This window comes from Saccopteryx bilineata, chromosome 6 (genome assembly GCF_036850765.1).
Source record: "Saccopteryx bilineata isolate mSacBil1 chromosome 6, mSacBil1_pri_phased_curated, whole genome shotgun sequence".
Lineage (NCBI taxonomy): Eukaryota > Metazoa > Chordata > Mammalia > Chiroptera > Emballonuridae > Saccopteryx > Saccopteryx bilineata.
The window spans coordinates 52,200,985-52,216,830 of NC_089495.1; the positions used below are offsets into that span (position 1 = coordinate 52,200,985).

Consider the following 15,846-nt stretch of genomic DNA (forward strand, 5'->3'; position numbering starts at 1 on the left):
TGCTCCCCCATTGGGAGCTGGAAGGGGTCCAACGACGTGCCATTTTGAGAAAGGAAGCGAACAGAACCGCCTTCTCTACCTGCCTCGGCCTCGGCAGAGCAGGTCGACTCCCAGTCCCGCAGCCCTCAAACATGTGGACAGGTCGATGGTTATTATTTAATAGCACAGTGTTCACTAGAAGCCTGCTATTGTAGTGAACATATGGTTTTGATTTTATTTTCCTCTGTTTTTAAGCAGTGAGCAAGATGGAGAGTGTCACAATCCTAACTCCAGGATTTGCTGGGTTCTGCCAAACTGTAACTGGAGACTAACTCCCATGCCGCTGCCCCTGCTGCTTTAGCGGCTTCGGGGGGCCCAGGGGGAACCGCAGAGGGCCACGGACTGAAATGCAACTGTACTGAGAGCTCTGGAGAGAGGGACTCTGTACTGCTCATCTGACAGAGCACACGGGCCTGGCCGGTGCGTTCCCATGACTTTCAAGCTGGAAGGAAGAGATCAGGACATGAAATAAAGAGTCACAGATGCAGAATAACACAAGACACAACTTGTATCTGGATAAGGGCACTCACGTTAACTCGGGTACCCGCGATGTTTTCGACGGCAGTGCTCCCCAACTCCACATCTTGGGTTATATTGGCCATCACTGCTTCCAAAAATAATCACTCCTCTCAACTCCTTTTTCTGATCAGTTATTTAGTATGGTCTGGGTTGTACAACATAAATTTTACCCCAAGCATGAAAAACATTCATGCTTCTTAGTGGTCAGCTAGAAAATTTGCAGTTTTAATTAGAAAGACAAATTTTCAGCATGTCAAGGAATGCTGGCCGGGTTTATAAGATGTTAGTAAACGTAGTAGTAAAGGGGGAAAAAGACAGAGTTTGTGATAGAGTCGGGGCTTGGGGATCTTTAGGTTAAATATCAATCTGGGAATTTTCCTAAGAAAAACTGGAGAGTTCCTCTCAGCTCAGGTTTGCCTCAGAACAGGCCTTCTTCGGCGTTTGCGAGATGGAAACGTAGCCAGCTAGTCGGGAAGCGGCTCGGCAGCCTTACGGGCCCTCCCTTTGTTTGCTCAGGGTGGCCCTGAGTGGGCCCGGAGGAACTGAGGGAGAAAACCCTTCCTCGTTCCCCCCTGTGGAAGGAAGGCAGGGCAGTGCAGCCTGCTGTCAGCTGGAGCTGGGATTAATTAGTTCCTTCGGTGACCTTGGCACCTACTGATGGCAGAGTGTCTCCTTAAGCCACTGAGGACTCTGCTGAGAGCCACAGCGGAGCCCAGGACTCAGAGCTACCACTACACTATCACCATTTTGTTGAGCCAAAACCCAAAAACAAAACAGAAGAAAATAAAAAGCATGCAATTTACCTCTGAAAACCTTAATGGGGTATTCAAATTGTGTGAATATTACCTATTTATCTATCATTTATCTATTTACCTATCTATTTATATCTGTATATTATGCTAATCTATATCTATAGCCATTTATTTTCATCTTTATAAATCTAAATTTCTATCTCTGTATATATAAATACTAATCTATATCTATACCATCTATCTACATCTGTATATATTAATTCATATCTATAGTTATCTATATGTGTATGTCTGAATATATCTATCAATCATACTATGGGTATTTTTCAAGTCAATGCCCAGCATCTTGCCAAAGATGTCTAGAGGTGCCTAGAGCTTATTGCTGGGAATGAAGAGTATTTTAAAGCATTCCATACAGTTGGGAAAGATGTCTGTCTCCCTATCTCCCCTCAACCAATCAGTTTCTCCCTGCCCCCAACCCATCCCCCACATCATGCTCATGTCTAAATAGAGCTGAATGAAGGAAAAGGAGGTGCCCCATCCCTTTCTCTAATACAGCTAGTTCAAGGTTCAAGTATAATAGTGTTATGGGTCAAAAATGTGACAAATCTCCCAGAAAAACTCAAAGTGCCGCAGTTTGCATAATAAAAACATTGTATCTTGAATAAAGAAGGTGCCCCTGCTCCCATCAGAGTTGGCTAGGTTGCTATCTGTACATAGGCGACAGGTTCACCTCCTCAAGAAAGATTTGACTTGATTGGAGTCATTCCAAAGGCCTGAACAAGGGGTGAGGAGTGAAGGTCATGGGGAGTCACCTCTCATTTCAATACAAGGAAGAATTTTATAACAAAACATTATGGTTATACGTGTTCTAGGTAATGACTGTCCCGCCAATAGAGGCAGTCAGGTGGCAATTAGAAACTGCTTGTCAAGGCTACAGTAGAGGGTGAACATGAATTTTGCTGAGTAAGCCCTCAGAGTCCTTCCAAGCTGGGATTCCCTTCTGATTTTCATCTTGTGTTTGTGCTTTTTGTCAGTTAGCGCATCTCAGAAGGAGGGGCTATCAGAATCTTATGTATGGTGAGAAGTTCCCCTGCTGACTCTGTTGTAACCCCCACAGCTCACCACTGTTCTGATACCTGAGCACCCACAGGAACAAAGAAGCAATCAGAGGAGCAGGCATGGGAAGGAAAGAGTTAAAAAGACCTCAACTCTGCAGGTCCTAGCAGTGGCAGTTAGGGCCTTTGATCCTGCCTCTTAATTGCAGCCTACTTGCAACAGGGAACTTTAAAGAAAAGAAACAGGGAAACTCTAGAGATAGGGTTTGTTTTGTTTCCTGAGGGGATGGTCTTTGTGGTGGCTGCCAGGAAGTTGATACTTTAGGGTTCAAACGATGGGCTTCCTAAGGGGGGCAAATAAGTAATCCTTTCTATCAGCTAAGAGGCAGGTGTGAATAGAACCCCCGAAACACCCGGTATCTATGTGTGCCATTTGGTAGGAATGCCAAGTACAGCCTTGGCAGAGAGAACCGAACCTAAGAAAAGAGACCCTGGGTTAGTTCAGGAGCTGGCAGGGTGAGAGAGAGCGGGGGGGGGGGGGGGGAGGCACTGCAGGGAGAGGATATCAGTAGATGCAGGCCTGAGAACAACCACATGCCCTTGGTGGAGGATGTGTGACCCTGTAAAAGAAAACAGCACTGCCCCGGAAGAAGGAAGTTGATGGATTAGACAAGGGATCTCAAAGAATTCCCATACAGGGTAGCAAAGTCACAACACAAACTATCTCACTGTTGTACAAGACTAGCAGTTGGTAATGAGCTTTAGCCTATGTTATCTATTTAAGGTATCCATAAAATACTTTCGATACCAAGGTCTTCAAGCTTCTTCTAGCACGTGAGTGTATGCACACACAAAGGGGATTCAAGAGTAAGGAAAAGGCCAACCAATCCTAATGGTGATGATGTGCTAGCCATTCCTGGCCATTTACCAAGTCCCTTTGTGAGGAGGAACTCCTGCCTAAAACTGAACTCACGCCTGCACTGTATGCCAGTAATTGCTTGTTTGTGTTCTATTCAGTGAATTCTGTTAACAGTGAGTATAAATGCAGGAGGTTTGTTGTGTTTTCTTTTTTTAAAGCAAATCCCTCCTTCTATTTGTTGGAACCCCCAAGTATTGGAAAAAGTCTGGAAATTTAGAAACCACTGACTGGGGTTTCATGTCTTGCTCTGTCATTTGTTCAGATGTTACCTTGGCAAGTAACTCAGCCTGCTTGGACTTTATTTTCTTTGTAAGAAGGTTTAATTCAGTTGATGTATATAAAGCTCTCAGCAGAGGGTTTGGCATCTAGTAGGCACTCAATAAACCCAATAAACACTTGTTCCCTTTCATTCCTAAAAGGTTATTGGTAAATTAAAAATGTATAAAAAAATACCAGCCGTCTGTATGTGGACTAAATGAGCATCTGGGCAAGGAAGACTTCCTCTAAATCAGTTTAGCCAGACTCCTGGCTCTAGGAAAGAGGGAGCTGCATGTGGGACATAGAGAAAAATGACGCATTCAAGGGGAGGGAAGGCAGATGGACACAGAACAAGATGTCAGGTCATAGCATCTTCATTCACAACACAAGACTTTTAAACTACCATTTTTATACAAACGCAATTCTAATGGCATATAACACTTCCTCTATACTCTTCACATCCCTTGGAGAAAATGAGGGGAGAACGTCATTATCAGCATCTTATGGAAAACATGAGTTTGTCAAGAGTTCCCTGTACTAGCGCACTGAGGGTGTGGACTGAAGTAGGCACGTCAGACTTCCAATGTCCAGTTATGACCACTGTCCAGAAAAAAATAAAAATCTAAAGCTGATTTTGAACACATGTATTTCGTAGGAAAATACATATTCTCTGGAAGAGACATGTAAACAAACACACACACTAGTTTTCTCTGGAGGCGGTGAGCAAATCTCTTAAGAAATTAGTGAGACTATATGTCGACGGAGAAGACGGCCATCGCAGGCACAAGAAGACATCCACAGACTGGCTGTCAGCAGCCACAGACTGCTTGAAACTGCTGAAGTCCCACCCTTTACACCAGGGGTCCCCAAACTACGGCCCCCGCCGGCCGCATGTGGCCCCTGAGGCCATTTATCCGGCCCCCGCCGCACTTCCGGAAGGAGCACCTCTTTCATTGGTGGTCAGTGAGAGGAGCACATTGACCATCTCATTAACCAAAAGCAGGTCCATAGTTACCATTGAAATACTGGTCAGTTTGTTGATTTAAATTTACTTGTTCTTTATTTTAAATATTGTATTTGTTCCCGTTTTGTTTTTTTACTTTAAAATAAGATATGTGCAGTGTGCACAGGGATTTGTTCATAGTTTTGTTTTGTTTTAATAGTCCAGCCCTCCAACGGTCTGAGGGCAAGTGAACTGGCCCCCTGTGTAAAAAGTTTGGGGACCCCTGCTACACCCTCTACAGCAACAGCTTTGGTGCAAAGCTCATGGGATATGTGAACTGAAGCTTAGCTCCACTTCGAGCCATGGCAGCTTGAAAAGGCTCAGGTCCTAGCCCTGAGCATTATAGCGCACTCCTTTAAAACCATCTCAAGCCTAGTAGCCACCATCTACGTTTATACTAGCAAAAGAAAGCCACCACTGTGTTCGAGAGCCTCATGGATGAACAGCGCCATTATCATCTGGGAGCCTGTTCAAAATGCAGAGTCTCGGCCCCACATTGGATCTACTGAGTCAGAATTTACATTTTTAAAAAGACCCCCAAGTGATTTGCTCTGACATGAAAGTCTGAGAATTGCTGCACTGGTTTAGTCACTGCAGGTCTCTGGTCGGAGGGCATCGACCATTTGCACATTTTGAGTCCTTCCCATGTTTCCTTCAGAGTAGTCCTTATGCCTGGGTTCAATGGAGACTTGTTAGATCCTGGACCAAATGAATCCTTGGGTCTTTGAGAATAGGATGACCAGTGTCCAGTTACATCTCTAGTCACTCTGAAATCACTGCCCTAACTAAAAACATCCCCAAAATGTATATTTTGAAATATTACTACAGAAGTCTTGATAACCATTATTTTTAAACACTTCCTTTTAGTTATTAGTGAAGAATTGCTATTTTAGAAAGTCAATTATGTATAAGAAAGATACAGGTACAAAGTTCTCTTTATCCATCTAACATTCTGTGTCTCTTGCCAATATATGTTGCTTAACGGTCTTGGTTGCTCCCTTTTTGGTTAATAGTTTTGCTCCTATGGGAGTATTTGTTTTCCTGAATCTTTGCTACCTCTTAGTCTCTTCTTGGCCCCAGCAGGCTTCCCAAGGCTCATCCCTGGTCATCTGCCTCTCCATTTATGCTCCTTTCTAATAGCAGGTAGTGAGCATTCATGGCTCCAACACAGGTGTCTCAGTTTACCTTTGCAGTCTTGTGTCCAAGCTATTCTCCATTCCCACATTGTCAAATGTCTATGGGATATGACACTTGGATGACCCCCATCATTGGCTAAAAATGCCATTAATTGGTCTCTCTTTTTTTTTTTTTTTTGCATTTTTCTGAAGTTGGAAACGGGAGGCAGTCAGACAGACTCCCGCATGCGCCCAACCGGGATCCAGCCGGCACACCCACCAGGGCATTGCTCTGTCGCGACCAGAGCCGCTCTAGCGCCTGGGGCAGAGGCCAAGGAGCCATCATCCCCAGTGTCCGGGCCATCTTTGCTCCAATGGAGCCTCGGCTGCGGGAGGGGAAGAGAGAGACAGAGAGGAAGGAGAGAGGGAGGGGTGGAGAAGCAATGGGCGCCTCTCCTGTGTGCCCTGGCCGGGAATCGTGGTCTCCTTTTCTATCTACCCCCATTTTTATTTTTATTTATTTATTATTATTATTAATTTATTTTTTGCTAGGGTCCTCTCAGTATTTCTCTTGCTAGAAACTTCAAGGTCATTTTGACTCTTCTAAGCTCTTACTAGCTTCTATTATTTTTCCTTTAAGATAGATTTTCCCTTTCTTTTCCATCCTCACACTGCCATTCTAAAGCAACTCCATCCCACGTCGTGCCTGGAATATTTTAAAAGTTTTCTGGCTAGTGGCATCTCTAGTTACAAATTTTCTAACCTCTAACCTTTGCTTACAAGTCTTCTCTTACTCCTTATAAGGTATAGATGTGATGTTGTAGGTAATGAATTTAAACTCCTTCACATGGCTCTCCAAGTTTCCATATTCTGATTCCACACCCCACTCTGCCCAGCCTTCTTTCCTACTGCTGATCAACGTTTAATTTCTGTTTCTTCAAAGTCAAGTTCCACACTGGCCCCTACATCACATCTGCTGTTCCTCCTTCTTGAACTGACCTTCATTTCTCTAATTTTGACTACTGTTCCCTCCAAAATTTTTTGATGATACAATGTTGTAAGAAAAATTACTTTTGAGCAGGAACAATCACTGTCCAGCTAGTTAATGATTTATAAATGTTATCTTGCATAACAATCCTAATACATTACATATATCATTAAACATATAAAAATTGACATTTTAAAAAGATGAGCTAAATAATGTATAAGATATAAGTTCGACTATTTCTTTTCCTTACCTAGAGGATGATCTTGCCCTGGGCTTGGAATGTAGACATCCCACTTTAGAAACACTGATCTCTAGACAAAATAGATTCATTGAGAGGCGGAGGAAGTAGCTCTTCCTCCATGAAGACTTATATGCTACTCCATCCAGGCCAAACAGAGGACTACTTTCCTGAACTTCCAGAGCATTGAAAATTACAAGTAGTAAACCACTGATATAATATATGCTGCTTCACCAATACTTTATAGTTGATTAATTGAAGCTTGCATCTAGGATGCCAGAAACTTATAGATTTTTAAAAGAATACAGTATCTTAATTAAAAAACATTACTGTCTTCCCAAAATGCTTTGGTTGGACTCTACTCCACTCTGCCCATCCATTACGAGAAAACTCCAAGTCAGACTGCAGTGTAATTTTACTTAAAGGCAGTTTTGACCACTAGCATTTCCACTTTTTGGTTAGTGAGATTTTTTAGCGCACTGTTTATTTAACTTCACTAAAATTCAGGTTTATTATAAATGGGAAAAAAAGAAAGATTTTGTGACCATTAAAAGAGATGACAAGCATAAAAACAAAATGGTATATGAATAATACTATTATTACACCCAGTATTTATGTATTATAATGTAAACTATATAAAGGACATCTGAGATTTCTAAAATAACCTCCTACCTCTACCTTCAGCTTTTATTTCTTCCTGCAAGTGGATCATTTTTATTTTTTCAATTTTATTTGCTCAGCTTATAACAACATAGTGTCCCCTACCTGTGAAACTCAGAGGTATGATGGGGTCTAAGTTTAAATATTGGTTCTGCCAAGTATTAGCTGTGGGATCACGGATGTGTCATAGAAACTCTAAATTCTCTTCTCCTATTGGCGAACATCAACTTTGTGGGAATAAGATTAAGTTCATGGGGTTCTTCTAAAGTTCAAACTACATGAGCTATGAGTACAAAGCAGCTAGTTTATAATACATGCCTTAAAATATTAATTTCTCTCTGTACTCTGACGCCTTTAGCAGGCTTAAGACAACTAAAGGAGAGCTCTCATGAGCAAATAGAATACTGCTTTGAATTTTGGTTCCATTGTTGACTGATTTTTCCCAACCTGTGGGCCATTTACAACCATTAATGAATTGTATAGTCTAGAAGCACCCCCATGCTATCCACAGCCAATCTCACGTTGCCACTACTGTGTGGCGGGGTTGAAGTGTGAAGCCAGCATAGATTTTGCCCCCTAATGCCTTCTCAGCAGTCAGAGCTGAGATATCAACCTCTCTTCTTGCTCTGCCTCGGCATCTAGGCTGTCTACTGCATGCACTACTTATAAATGGACTTGTTGCCTAAGAAAGCATTTGGGAACAGGAGACAGTGACACACATACAAATATCAGGGACATTTGTGTTTCATGTTCTTCAAGTTTAAAGTTACTTCACCACTGGGGAAAAAAAAATGAATAAAGGTTTTCAAATCCAATGTATAACTCCTTGTCTCCAGATGCTTTACCTAGCACACCCTGGCAGGAGTGCTCTAAATTTAAGTCCCTGTTCTTTTTGTTTGTTTGTTTTTGTTTCTTTTCCTGTTTGGACTGTTAATTGAGATAATGTCTGTAAAAGCCCTTAGTAAAGAGTAAGGAACTATATATATGTTAATTATCCTTCTGAAGACATTTGTGTGCTAACCTATTCTTATCTCGTTTGTAAGTATCTTGTTCCCCGGATTGTGGATTGCAAACTAGTACTTAGGACCAGAGACCTGGGGCATTTTCCTTGTTTCCTGCCTCCTCCCCTTGTCCCTCTGAGATGGCTTACTACCCACAAGGCTCTCTCCTAGAGCAACTAGCTTGCCGTAAATGCTTATAAACCTTAGAAGCTGCCCATTTCTCTGCCAAGACCCAGAGCTGAAAAGAATTCTTTGTTTGGTTAGTTACATCCTCAGTCTCCTCTCCCAACTCTTCCCAAACTGGGCCCCTTACCCAGAGAATATATACTAATTTTGATGTTAGGATAAAAAAAATGGACCTGAAGAGGAAATAGATTTTTAAAAGTAACTCTACTTTAAGAAAACAAAAAAGGGGGGAAGGGTTAATCATCCAGAAGGTCAGGAGTCAGGTTCCTTATTGAGACGGGGAGGTGAGATGATTCCATCAGGGGCTTCCCAGGCACCTCGAGGCTCGAAAGTGTGGGAGAAGGTCTAGGCACTCTTTCTGTTGCCTGGTGGCTCAGGCTTTGTAGATGATACGCACATGTTCCCTAGTCACTCGGGGGCTAAATCTCAGCTTGCTGAGACTGGGTAATTGCTCTTAGTAGTAGCCTTATATTTTGGATTTTTTTTTTTTGAGGGGGTATATCATTCTCATATATAGATCTATTGCTTATCTAACAGAAGTTGAAAATGTACATATAGATATTAAAAACTCAAAATTTCTTCTCTTATACTCCCCCAAACACCAAAACTGTCTCAAGTTTACAGTGAGTGCCTGATAGCTCTCAATATTAAATTAACAGTAGTCAGTAAAGTCATTATTAAAGTCTTTGAGACATAATTTTTCATCATTTCTTTCTGTCCTTTATTTTACACATACTCAATGTTGGGTGTTGGGTGGCCTGACCTGTGGTGGTGCAGTAGTTAAAGCGTAGACCTGGAATGCTGAGGTTGCCAGTTTGAAACCCTGGGCTTGCCTGGTCAAGGCACATATGGGAGTTGATGCTTCCTGTTTCTCATCCCCCCCACCACCACCACTACCACCACCTTCTCTCCCCTCTCTAAAATGAATAAATTTTTTAAAATCTTTAAAAAAGTTGAGTGTTGGGCGATTGACTTGCTCTAAAAAAACAGCAAAAGTTAGACAACCCCCGAGGTGTTTAATACACAGTTGTTGACTGATTGATGAAACATACCGACCAAGGATCTCCTAAACAATACGTCCTTTGTCAGAGCACTAAGGTACATCAGAGGATCCACTTTTATTACCAAGCGTTTCTGCCACACTGAGGAGAGCAGGGCAGCTGAAAACTTGTCAGTCCACTCTGTGACTCAGGTTCACAAAAGAAACCCTGGGGCCTTACCTTTCACACGTATCTTCACTCTCAGCAGAAAAGGTGGTGCGATCCTCAGCTAAACAATGCTGAGCAGCTGGAGGCACAGGCCTGAAGCAGACCCAGCCACGACACCACCCAGGACGCCACCTAGGACTCTCACTATGAATATTACCACAGCTGCAGCTAACAGTTTGTACCTATCAACCAACAAAACAACTGAGCCGAGTAAAAAGCAGAAAAACAGCGTGGTAACCAATCTACAAAGCCCACCACCTAAGTCTTCTCTCGTTCTTTAGAGAGAAACCAAAGCACAAAACACCAAGTTTTTTGCTCCACACAGCAGTGAACAATTATGCCCGTTGGGTTCACTCAACCATTCCAGAAAGAATGTCTGCGCACAAGACACCTTTACTTTGTTTCGCAGCCTCTTCCTCGTTTTCCTTGCAGGGCTTTCAGATTGGTCCTCATGCAGATTTTGTGAAGTGAGCTATGCGACCTTGACTCTGTTCTGCTCTGCCCCTGGGGTTCTCTGATCACCTGCCCTGACTTTGGACCTAGAGCTCTCCTTTGACTTTGCTACTTGCTGAACTTGATGGCTCACGCCTCCTTACTTTCTATAACGCCCTTCCTACTGCCCACCTACATTTTAGAATTGCCAGGTTTCTCTGCCTGACACAAGAGTTGTAACTGTTTTTGACCCTGTGAGCTCTCAAGTGCAGTTGTACCTGAAAATCTTAAAGGCTCCCAAACTATGTTTTCAACAACCAACATGCGCAGCAGTTGAACCTACCTTTCATCAATCAGAATCTTTTACTCCTTTCAACGTTACCAGCCCATTTCTATATTCATAATATGTTTTATCATTTTGGAAAACGTAAACAACTCAGTATGCTATCCTCCCCATTTCTCTTGTTATCAGTAAGTAGGAAAAGGCAAGACGAAGAGAAAATAAAATGCATGCGAGATTGAGCCTCGTCAGTCTACCATAAGGAATTCTCTTAAGCTCAATGTCCAAATCCTCTTCTCCCAATTCTTGCTTGGAATCTTGAGTACCTGATCTTGAATTTCTGTGGCGCTCCCTGAGTGGGAGACTGGCTGGAAGCCATGTGATATTGATTTGTTTTCACCATAGCAACAGTAAATTACAACAACTAGCAGAGAGAAGGCAGGCTGTTAACCAGTAAAGCTGCATAACCAGTATATTTGGCAAACGTATTTTTCTTCTTTCCTCTTATTGTCTCTCTTCTTTACTCTCTTTTCACAAATTTAATGGAGAAATCAAAGCAAAAAATAGCACTAAATGCTTTGGGGCATAACAAGGCCTATGTCTGAAACAGTCTGGTTTGCACAGCTTCTAGTATATTACATTAGATCGATGGAGAAAATGCAAACAGCAAAGCTCTGATTTCCTTGGAAATTTTATCTGTTGGTCTAAGGATAAACAGCCTTAGAAAATTTACATGAGCACAGAGTAGAGGGAAGGATTTTGTATATGTGGCTATATATTTTAATACCCTAAGACATTTGCCAACAGTTTCATTAATATGAGGTTTTATCCCTTTGTATTTTAAATAGCTCATTGTGCCAAGAGACAAACAACTTTTTCTTTTTTGGGTACAAAGTCAAGGCCTCTCATACTGCTAGAATTATTATAAGGCAAAATGTAGCAAATGTTATCCAATTCTACTACAAGATAGAAAAACTGAGGTGGGCGCTTGCTCAAGGCTATGTAAACAGTTTGAAGAGGATGCAAACTAGGACCAGGAACTCCCAAGAACTCCAATTTGCTCTAATGGAAGGTCTTTTTTTTTTTTCCTTCCTGTTTTTGAAGGTACTTTCTGTGGTAAGGATTTTTTTTTTTAACTGAATTTATTGGGGCAATATTGGTCCACAAAACTATCCAGGTTTCAAGTGTACAACTCAGTAAGACATCATATTAAAAAGCTTCTTATTAAAAACTAACCTTCTCCTGATGTCTAGGACCAAGTTGCCACCTGTGACATGAGATTAACAGCCTGCAGTACTGCACTGCCCTCCCTTCAGCCCTTTCTGCACTAGGAAATGGTGCTCTTTATGTAAAAGCATCTGTTCCCACCATCACAACCAGCCGTGAGTGTGGTGGCATAACCTGAGTTCAAAATAGTGGCTCCCGGGGAAGTGGGTATAGGGACACAGAGACTGTCCACCCAGGTGGCAGTGCTGGGCTGCACCAAATGGAAGTTGGGCTATGTTCCACTCCCCGCTGCTTTTGGCCAATGCAGCCAGAACCCTGCAGAGAATCTGCTCTGACCCACCCAATACAAGGCAGGTAGGAGGAGATGTCCTTTTTACGTAGGAGGTCGGTTTAGGGTCTAGAAAAGACAAGTTAAAATATGAAGACATAACTCAAGACCTGCCAAGTAAGAGTTAGAATGTTCCTGGCCAGGACATAGAGAAACACTCCTCTCCACGAGCCTGCATAAAAGAACACACAGCAGAAATAGTTGGGAGATGACGTCAGAAGTTCTGGGCTAGTGTCCTGCACTTCTCCTTGAAAGTAAAAACAGTGGGTCTAGAAGAATCTACGTGGCATTGCCCTTATTTAAATGAGTACTTCCACTGTTCTCACAAAACAGGCAGCGTAACTGAGTAACTTTATCTTATTTAAAGATTATAAGTCTGTCCGCCTTTTTTTGTTACTTTATTATCTCCCTAAATGCAATGTTACTACTCAATTAACAAATATCTTATCTTTCCACTTAACCACTGTCTTTTAAAAGGATAATAATGTTTCTCCAAGAGCACTCACCAGTGGTGGTGGGTAGGCAAGTGAGATTTTTTTTTCCCCCTTCGCTTCAATGCTTGCTAACTATTCTAAAAATGTTACACATTTATTGTAAACACATGCTTCCGAGGCCTAACAAAAAGGCACAGTTTCCTCATGCCTGGCAGAAATTTAAAATGGGGAAAGGCGGAAAGAATTCTTTAACAAATAGATCCTTCCCTTGTCTTGGGCCAAGGGTGTTATAAATAAATCTTCTCCATCATTTCTCAGAGCTGCTTCTCAGCAAGAAAGTTGATATGGTTCAACATAGTGAAAACACAGCTTTAAAAGCTAGCCTGCCCTCATTAAATTATTCTGCTGGCTGTGTGTTCTCATTAAAAATGCATAAAGATCAGATAATTGCAGTAAGCATTATTAACCCAGCTTTAGTTTTGAATATAATGGTTCCACTTTTAAGCTGGAAACAAAGACTCAGACAGGCCAGGAAAAGAAATGTAAACATTGAACTACAGTATCGAAAACTTGTCAGAAAGCTGCCTCTTACTAGCTTGTTAAAAAAATGTGCTCTTGAAACTCAAATTACAGCCGTGGCATTATGGAGCTAGGTAGGCCCCTCATTTCTAATAAATAAATATATTTGGGAACTAAACATTCAATCGATGATTATTTACCATGAAGTTATTTTCCCCCTTAAATACAGGTCTGTTTTCACATAACAGGATCCATGTAAACTTTATTTATTCAGGAGCTAACTATGGCAGTATGAAAATTCCTGTAACAACAAGAAAATATAAGAATGCTCCCAAGAATTCAAAAAAAAATTTTTTTGTCACATCATAAATGGATCTCGTGCTTGAATAAAACCTCGTTTTATGCCGCACTCCCAAATAGGCGGCACAGAGTCAAGCTTTGCCATTTCTTTTTCTCTAATCAAAATGTTACGTAAAACTCCAGGGTCCCCTGTAAGTATTACATTTGAATTAGTGGAATCTGGTTTCCCTGGCTTCCCGAAGCAACACACATGGAATGCAGCATACTGCAGCAAACTCTTTAAACATTCCAAAAAAAAGAAAGAAAGGAAGAAAGAAAGAAAGAAAGAAAGAGGAAGAAGGGGTGTGTGTGGGGGGGTGATTATTCTCCTACCTTCTTTAGCTCTGCTTCTCCTTCCCTTTTACAGTAATCCCAGAAACATCTGGTAGAATCAAGTAGCCCAGGCTTCTCCCCTGCATCGTGAGGAAGAAATTTCCATGTAAATATTCTCGTTCCCTGTTTATTGTACTCTGAGAGCCGTCTGCCTTAGCTGGAAAATTTTGCCTTCAGATGATGAAGCAAAGACAGTCTAAACTCTGTTGCTGTAATCTGCAGCTCTCCCTTCCGACAAATCCCTCCCAGCCGCGAGCAGCCAATCCCCAGCCAGTTCGTCAGCTCTACTCGTCTGAAACTGGCCCTAATAGGATGACTGACACAGCAACACAGCACTTGCAGTGTGTGAAAACAGTGCATCCATACTGATGAAAGAGGAATTTCCCTCTCAGAAGAAAGCAATCATAGCATGGCACATAATTGGCAGAGGAGAGAGAGGGGTAGCTCGAGAAAACACCCTTGAACACAGCCAGCCCAAAGCCTGTGGCTGCACTGTGAATACTTTTGAACAGACCGAACTCCGCAGACTCCAAGGGAAAACCAGGTTGGACGTGAAACTGAAGTCATTATCCCATTTGACAAAGCATATGTTTTTAAAAGGAAAAAACAATTCAATGTCTGCCGTGGAAATTAATACCTTACAAAATATTTACATATGATTTCCATTAGTGAGCAAGAATGTGTTAGCCCAAGTGTATAGTCAAAGTCAAAACATGCTACACCCGCACACACAGTTTTCCTGTATAACATCTGTTAGTGCAGTGCTTAATTACTGTTTCCCATATATCTTTCGTCTAAGTTTTCAGACCACTGGGGACTTTAAATAGGGAATTCTGAACAATGAAACTGATATCTATACACTACCCTTTTGTGTTTTGACAGGCACCCATGAGATGATTAGGTGTGCCTTAACCCAGTCCTGAGGTTCCTTAGGTATCATTTGAGAAATACTGTGCATTGGCCCATACTGTATTTAATGAAGTAATGATTACAGGAATATGTTTACTGCTATAAACATACACGGCACATGATCCAACAGGCACTATTAAGTGCCACTCCACAAATGATATTCTAAAAGTGCTGAAATTCCCTGAGATAAAGCAGGAAAAGAAAAATGGAAAAAATTAGTAAGGGTTATTAATTTTTTCCCAGTCAACAGTACTCCTTACGCTTTGAAAAAAACAACAACAGCATACAGTATTTGGAAAACATAAAAAGCATATATTCTTCTTCCACTGAACACAACATTTTGAATAAAAAACAAAATTGTGTCATGATTACATGACTAGACCAAGACAGGAACAAAGCCCCATTGATCTGAAAGTTTGAACCTACTGCATTATTGTTTATAAGCAACTGTTTGGTGCGTCTGTAATGAAGTTATAGTTGGGGTAGAATGTAATAGTTGCTTTTGATCTTGCCAACTTTATTTTAAAATCACAAGGTTTCATATGATTTTAGGCTATTTCTTCAATAGAATACCATGCTATATTCCACTCGAATCTTATCATCTTTTTTATCCCAGTGTAAAGCCATTAGATATCATAACTTTCAGGCTTTTCCGTATCATTTTCCTGAAAATTTAAATGATCTCTGTGGTCAAACATACTGCATGCAAGTGAATGATCACAGGTTTATGAGTCTCTTCTTCCTGATCTCCTTGATTCTGACGTTGAAACTAGCATGCTCTTCATTTCGTTCTTGGGTTTTCAGTCATTTTTTACTTATTCTCCTATTTTCATCCAATGGAAGGAAGTTTTGTTGAGTTTTCCTGCTGGATGATACAAATGCTGATAAATTGGTTTCTGGGACACAAGCCTCCCACGTTCAAGCTCCCCTGTTGCCAGACAGGTTTTCCTGTCATGTAAAGTCATGTTCCTTCCATATTCAAATTCTTTTCTCCATAAAATCTAAATTACAGACTTTCAAGATCCTTCATAATCTGGCCCCTCCCTTTCTACTCAACTTCTGCTACAATGTTTTCTCAAGTGAGTTTATGGATGGAGTCAT

The 15,846-nt window shown here is 41.5% G+C and overlaps 1 protein-coding gene across 8 annotated transcripts in view; it reads right to left on the reverse strand.

The window, feature by feature from the left end:
- Positions 1-14,051, reverse strand: part of MBNL2 (muscleblind like splicing regulator 2) — a 172,451-nt gene extending 158,400 nt beyond the window's left edge. For 4 of the 8 annotated variants that reach the window (XM_066238036.1, XM_066238037.1, XM_066238034.1 and 1 more), the window contains exon 1: positions 13,837-14,051. The gene's annotated coding sequence lies outside the window, so the exon portion shown is untranslated. The remainder of the gene's footprint in view (positions 1-13,836) is intronic. The other 4 variants (XM_066238040.1, XM_066238041.1, XM_066238038.1 and 1 more) reach the window with 1 other exon arrangement.
- Between the last annotated feature and the right edge of the window lie 1,795 nt (positions 14,052-15,846).